Source organism: Carlito syrichta, unplaced genomic scaffold, assembly GCF_000164805.1.
Source record: "Carlito syrichta isolate Samal-C Ts95f unplaced genomic scaffold, Tarsius_syrichta-2.0.1 Scaffold305285, whole genome shotgun sequence".
NCBI classification, from domain to species: domain Eukaryota; kingdom Metazoa; phylum Chordata; class Mammalia; order Primates; family Tarsiidae; genus Carlito; species Carlito syrichta.
This window is the reverse complement of record NW_007249381.1, coordinates 85,546-93,006: the sequence shown is the minus strand read 5'-3', so window position 1 is coordinate 93,006 and position 7,461 is coordinate 85,546. Positions and strand designations below refer to the sequence as shown.

At 38.1% G+C, this 7,461-nt stretch overlaps 1 pseudogene across 1 annotated transcript; it reads right to left on the bottom strand.

The window, feature by feature from the left end:
- Window positions 1-578: 578 nt before the first annotated feature.
- LOC103263834 lies at window positions 579-2,225 on the bottom strand (annotated as a pseudogene). The gene has a single exon (XR_504523.1). The product of XR_504523.1 is annotated as a protein Largen pseudogene (transcript).
- Between the last annotated feature and the right edge of the window lie 5,236 nt (window positions 2,226-7,461).

The following is a 7,461-nucleotide window of genomic DNA, read 5'->3' as shown; positions in this document are numbered from 1 at the left end:
CAATAAACATAGTTCCCCCAAAGATGACTCCCTCTACTCCTACCACTGAAGAATAAACTTAGTCTATGGGTGGGTAAGTTTTCTAAGTAGGTAAATGAGACTGAAAAGGAAAACTTTTATTTGTAGAGTCCTTCTTTTCTTCTGTGGAACAGAAATGAACTATGGCATCTTTCAACTCTGAGGGGAAAACAGCTCAAGGCCAGTGCTGAACGCATCCTGTTACCAGAAACATCTATATTTTCCCCTTTAATTCTCTCATAAACATGGGTTTACCCAAGGAGGCAGAGAGCTTGCTGATGCAGGAAGCAAAACATCCCACAGCCCTTCTATAATGATTGATAGCATGTCCTAGAAGAATGCCGAGTGTGAGGAGTTCAGTAGATGGTCCCGGAAGCACCAGAGGTATAAAATATGCAGAGCGTAAAGTTCTAATTATAATGTGGAATATATTATTGAATTTACAAAATTCTGACATACACTCACTGTAATCTCCAGATTTTGTCAGATTTGCTGCCCATTTTGAGGAAAGTTAACAAGGGATTAAATGAACCACTACTTCATTTTAATTCTGAGAAACATTTGGTTTTGTCATTATTTACTCTTGTTTATTGACATAATGATATTTCCACAGACCAAAATATTTTATTACATATATAGCGGAACATATAATTCATAATTGTATAATATAGAAAATAAACTTTTTGGTATTGTCCTCAGCATTTAGTAATGAAAAACTAGTGACAAACATCTTTAGAAAAAAATAATAAAATAGTCCTTCGGTATTAAAATTTCTCAGTAAAAAGCGTTAGATCAAAGTTAAAAGTATGACATGTTATTAATGCATAGATGAGTTAGGCATGAATAAAATGAATCAAATACCATCTCTTATAGTAAATCAAAATATGAGAAATCTGCAGGTCACAGTTTGTCATAGGTCAATTGCAAAAACAATGCATTCAGATTTTTCATCATTCTGAGGTTTCTGATGATACAACATTTAAAATAATGCATACCGAGGATATAAGCAATGTACTGCATACTTACCAGGTGAGTTTTATGCCACTTTGCTGAATGCAGGATTAATATATTTGGGCTTTTTATTGCTTGAGTAGAAAGTGCTCATTACTTATTATTTTATGCTTATAATATAGAAAATTAAAAAACAAAAGTTTTTTTTTTTTTTAAATGGCATACATCACACTGTTGTAGTGGTTGATTTCCTCAAGATGGTCTTCTGTGGTTTTGGTGCAGTGGGAGGAGGCACAGTTGCGGGTCTTAGAGGGGGAAAGCTGTTACTGTTGCTGATTCCCGGTCCCCCATTTTCTGATGGGAAAGGAGAGAGACGAGGCGGAGGAGGGAGGGGAGGGCCTTGGTGAGGAATCTTCCCTGGTGGACGAACAGGTTCGTTGTGTAAGTGAACCTCCCTGTTTTTTATGTTATACCGGGTATCACAGTCGGGACAACAGCCATGGTACTGCACTTTTTCATTAAACCGAACTCGTTCTCGAGGCCCTCCCTGGGGACACCTGTCTTTTTCAGGTCTGTGTATCAGAGGCTGCCCTGGAGCCTTGTCCAAGTTACTATTGGGTGTGCAGCAGATATCTCCATTTGGAATTTTGTTAGGTCCACTTGGTAAGCCTCCGTTTCGTAAAAGGGTGCCATTGGTCTTTACAGGATTGAAGGTTGGCACCACCCTTTGGGGGTCCTCACACTTCACAGGTGTCAACCGCGGAGGAGGTGGTGGAGGGTTTGGCTTTCTCAGGACCGTAAGGATAGCAGATGGGTGTGCTGGGGGTTTAATAAGCGGTGCGTTAGCCTGCACTTTGATCTTGTCTAGGCTGGAGGCTGTTGTGCTGCTTGAGCTACTATTCAGCGTGTCTGTTTTGGAGCTGTCAGTCATCTCATCCTCCAGCTGTAGGTCAGAGGTCAGGGTGTCAATCTGGTCAACCACCTGGTGGAAAGGACAAGGTAATTGTGTTGAAGAATGACCCAGAGCAGCATATACTAAAAACAATTTCTTTTTTGCATAGCTGTGCTGTGGGAGCCTTGACATATACTGAACAGTGCATTCCATTACTGCTTAATGTTTTCAGTCAATATATTTACAGGATAGAGACCATCACACCAAGGGCCAACTGCTTGATCACAACATTTTACATGCCTGGAATATAATATGTATGCATTCTAGTCCTGACTCTGCTATACCCATAAAGGATAAACCTTGACACAGGCATATCATTGATTTTTAAAAAGAGAGAGGGACTTTCCTTCTACTTAGCATTTGCAAAGTTACAGGAGAACATTGATTTCAAGCTGAAAATGAGAAAAAAGACAGATAATGTGTAAAATCATATCTTTTCACGAGACCAACAGGGAACTGAGATCACAAAAGCAACCAAATGAATTCTCAAGAGTTTCAAGTCTTCTAAGGAAAGACAGGACACATCAACTGTTTCACCTCTGGAAAAACCACAGGAAAGAGAGGCAGCAGTCATCAAAGCGAGTAAAGAAAACAGTTATAACTTTGATGACTAATTAAAGACTGAGTACATGCTATCATGGCAATTCGGAATCCTCAGGAGCCCCAACCTCATTTCCATGGGCTTCTTGTGAAAGACTGAGGGAAGGAAAGAGACTAGAAAAAGCCCTTTGTGGGCACACAGACACAAAACCCCACCCACTTCTCTTACCCTTCTCTCAAAGCAAAAGCTTTAAGCATTGGTGGAGTAGCAAGAAACCTCCCAAACTTTAAGACACCAGCAGAGATACTCTGCTTTTGGAACAGGGTAGAAACAAAAGTTGTCTATGGGAAAAGGACCCCAATGTAGCAAAAAGCAGGTGTCTGCTATCACTGGGGCCATGGAAGGAAATTACAATCATTCTAGGCCATTGGTCTCTACAGGCACCAGGCCAGATGCAGAGAATCGGACAAGGCTGGCAGAGCCATCAGACCACGATACAGGTCTGAACCCTTTAGGAGAGAGGCTATGAAGATAGGGGAATTGTACGTAAGCATCTTAGACAATGCAGTTCCAAGGAAAATTTAGCAAGGAGACCGAGGAGTCCGACATCTCCCATAACAGGCTGGATGTAGTAATCTTTGCTCTGTTCAGTCATTGGTTGGGAGTAGCTTATGAATATCACAGTCCCAGCTCAAATGCTGGATTTCTGAGGACAGCAATAAGATCTGTAGTCATCTATACTCCTTGTTGTCAGAGATCTCAGGGGCCATTCTCATAGGCACCACACATGTACTATATGTAAAAAATGAAAAAATTGACTTATTTTAAAAATAGTTTATTTATATAAGGAGACGTTCCCTTTGTTTCATACATGTCCATACCATTTATTCCATATGGACTATTTTCACCTCCTCTCTTACTTAGGTCTAAGTTTATTCAACTGTGAAGTTGGCTCTTTGACACATGGTGGCAGGATTGGGCTCAAAATGAAACACCACAAGCATCTAGAAATTGAAGATGGAGAGACTACTTCTTACTCATGTGGCTCGTAAGTGACTGATTCCTCCAGACAGGTAAATGCCACCTGGGCTCAGTCTTTGGATAGTTCACAGGCCTACAAACCCAAGAGTTTAAACAAGTTCAACAAATGCAATTAATTCAACATATTTCTTCTCATTTTTTTATTTTAGCAAAGACAACACAAATCTCCCATTTGAATGGTCGGAAGCTCAGAAACTATTCTTGACACCATTCTTTCACTTACCTTCTTGTCAGGGCTTCTAGAGAACAAGTGCTTCTATTTTAGCTCCTAAATCTATTCCCCTTTCTCCATTTTCACTTCTGTGATACTAGTCTGAGCCTTCATTATTTACCACATGGACCACACAGAGTCACCTTGCTTCCCCTTTCTTTTCTGTAGTCTCAGTAATTTTTTTTTTCTTAATTGAAATGTGCTTTTGTCAACTTCCTGCTTATATCTTTTCAATGCCTGCTCATCTCTCCTGTGATAAAGATCAATTCTTAACATGAACTTCAAGGTCCTGTAAAATCTCACTCAATGGCAGTCTGGTAAGTGCTTAACAACAGGCTCTTAGCAGTCTAAGAGTGTCTTGAAGAGTTTGTCAATTTTCAGGGTGTAAAATCCTAGAGTGATTAATTTCAGATTAGTAAGGCAACATCACTGAATGTGAGGTTGGGAATAAATGTGCAGTAGTACAACATTAAAAAAGTGTTTCCACTGTACTGATACAATAGACATAAATAAACTCAGGAGCGCAAATAATAGTAAACTGCAGTCAAATAATTAAAAATAACGAGTAATAATGAGAAGAGTTTTGTTTTTAATGTAATTTGTTTAATTGAAAGTTTATATAGTTTGGTTTTAAATAATGACTGTGTTTAACAATCAGCTTACAAAATTTCTGAAAATATGATTGGCTTTTGTTAGTCAGTATATGTCAGTTCCAGCACATCACTGTCTCTCACTCCTAAAAACTATCTCCATCCTCAACTCTAATGTTTCCCTTTTTAATATCTGTTCTCAATCTCTCTGATCTTTTTTTAAATGCTTCCTGCCACAGAATGTTTGCACATACAATATTTCTTCTTGAAATACTCTGCCCTCACCTCTTTATCTAATTAACTTTTCACATCTTTAAAATCATAGCTCAAGAGTCACACATGAAGTAAGCCTTCCCAATCCTTCTGTAATTATAGGCCAAGTAAATGTGTTAAACATTCACAAGAAATCTTATTTCTTTCATTGAAAGAATTTATATCATTTTTAAATTACATGTTTACTGATATTGTGAATATTAGAATAATGTTTCCCATTTGATTATAATCTCAGTGAGAACAAGGCTCCTGTGTGGTTTTCCCACTGTATTCTAAAGGCTTAATATGGCATCTTGTACTTATTGGGGGCTCAGCAAATATTTGTTAAGTAAACATATTGAGGGTTTTATTCTTCAGTTCAAGTGGGAGTAAAACATTTTCCTTCTTATCTGATTTTTGGAAGAGTTGTTACTTTGCAACTTGCACAGTTATTCTAGAAGACAATGAGGAATAAAAGGATTTATTCATAAATGATCCTCATGTTGGTGTCATGTTCTCTGGCTTTAAGTCAGATATTTTAGAAATTAAACTAGGAGGATATCTAAAGAACGTGAGAGGTGGAAGGACAGTCTTGGTTCATGGCTACTTATACTGTTTCATCTGCAGAGGCTATCCACCCCACACATTTTATTGTATTAAATTATACAGCTAAGGCGAGAAAATGAATCTACTGTGAGGACAGTGAAGCTAAATTTCAGAAACGAATAAATACCTCCTAAGTCCCTCATGATTTCATACTTCCTGGCTGGTTTCAATCTCCACGTTAGTGTTATTTCCTGAGAGCCTATAAAGTGCCAAGAAGAAAACAAACAAACAACAAACACTGCCATGAAGGAGCAGGGAATATGGTGAAAAAGCCTGATTTTTAACTAGATGCTCAAAGAAGTAATTGTGAAAGTGCAACTGCCCCAAGTGCTCAGACAAATACGCGATATTATAAAGAAGACTAGGACCCCATCATAAAGGCCGGTGAAGCATTCTGGCAGGATGAGTTTCAGCTAACTGGTTGAAAAGTGGTTCAAGCAGTCTACTCAGGAAAGAGCCTAATAAGGCTCTCTGGCAGATGAGAGCACCCGAGTGTGAGTGATTTGAAGAAGACTGTTTTGGCTGAAAGGCATTGTGAGAGATGAGGTCAGCTACACTGTGAGAGCCTTTGTGGTGTTGTGGTAAAGTACCACATTTCTTTTTAAAGAGTTCTAGAAGTGAGAGAAGTAGTACTGGAAGAGACAATGAATTAGTATTTTTCAAGACTGAGATGTCCTGTACTTAAAGTGTACAGAGTATCAAACAGGAAAATATAAATAAATCTTCAAGCAGACACACCACAGTGAAAACACAGAACACTGAAAAACAATGATAAAAGTTTTAGAACAACAACAAAAAGGAACACCAAATATTTATAGAGTACCAAAAATAGGCCAACAGGAGATTTTCAAGCAAGTAATAGAAGTCCCAAGACAATTTAAAAATACATTTTAAAAATACATTACTGAAAAAATAATTGGAAGTGTAATACAGTTTAACTCATGTAAAACGGAGGGAAATTTCTATAAAATTTCAGACAACAAAGTGAGAGAGTATTCTTCTTGTGGCTCAGTATTAAAGTCACTGATAAATGGCAATTCAGTGTAAAGCAAATAATCAGAAGGAAGAACTGGAATATAAGAAGCATAGATGAACGAAGACATTGGCAAACAGGCAATAAAAACATGCATCAACAACAAAAATAATGACAAATTTGGAACTGGGTTACAAAAATATGAAGCTAAAATACTTTGAAAAATAACATGTCTCACTGTACAACAATCAAAATAAAAGAATTTTAAGGTCATTGTCTTTGTTGCATGTGAGAAGAATCAGTATCTCTCTGATATTAATAACTTTGGATCTTATTAAGTCAAGAATGCATGTAAGCCGGGCTCGGTGGCTCAGCCTGTAATCCCACGCCTTTGGGAGGTTGAGGTGAGTGGATTGACTGAGCCCGAGGTTCGAGACCCGCCTGGGCAACTTGGCGAGACCTCATCATTACAATAAATCAAAATGAGCCGGGCGTGGTAGCGCGGTGCCTGTAGTTCCAGCTACTTGGAAGGCAGAGGCGGAAGGATCCCCGGAACCTAGCAGGTCGAGGCTGCGGTGGCCGGGAGCGGCCACTGCACTCCCGTCTGGGCGACAGAGTGAGACTCCAACAGAGTGAGACTCCAACTCAAAAAAAAAAAAAAAAGGAATGCATGTAAAAAATTTTAGACCATACACTACAATAACCGATTTAAAATTATAACTTCCAAAACTTATAGAAGGTGAGAAAAGCAATAAAAGGTGAAAAACAAAATTCAACAAATCCAAAAAAGGCAAAAAATAAGAAAAGTAAAAAAAAAAGTAAAAGAAAAGCATAGTAAATAAAAGTCACTGCATAATATAGTGGAAGAAATAATTTCAAAACATCTGTAATCATAATAAATGTAAATAGATTAAAATAATATATTCAAAACAGTGACTGCTTTCAAAAGGAGACACAGAAACGGTGAGTATAAAATGATAGATATAAGATATATCAGGCAAATAATCAATTGAAATCTGATCTAGCTGTATTAATTTCAAGCAAAGAGACTTGGCCTAAATCTTTCTTAAACAAAGAAACGGTATAGCATTAACATCAACTTAAGTAAATAAATGACTGAAACAGAATTTAGAGTTTACGTATGTATACACATTCACTCACACACTTTCATGTATGTATACACATACACACACTTACACATATACCAAAGAGAAAATTGACTAAAAATGATTCTAAATAGCTGGGCTTAGTGGCTCAGCCTGTAATTCCGCGCCTTTGGGAAGCTGAGGTGAGTGGATTGCCTGAGCCCGCGGGTTCGAGACCCGC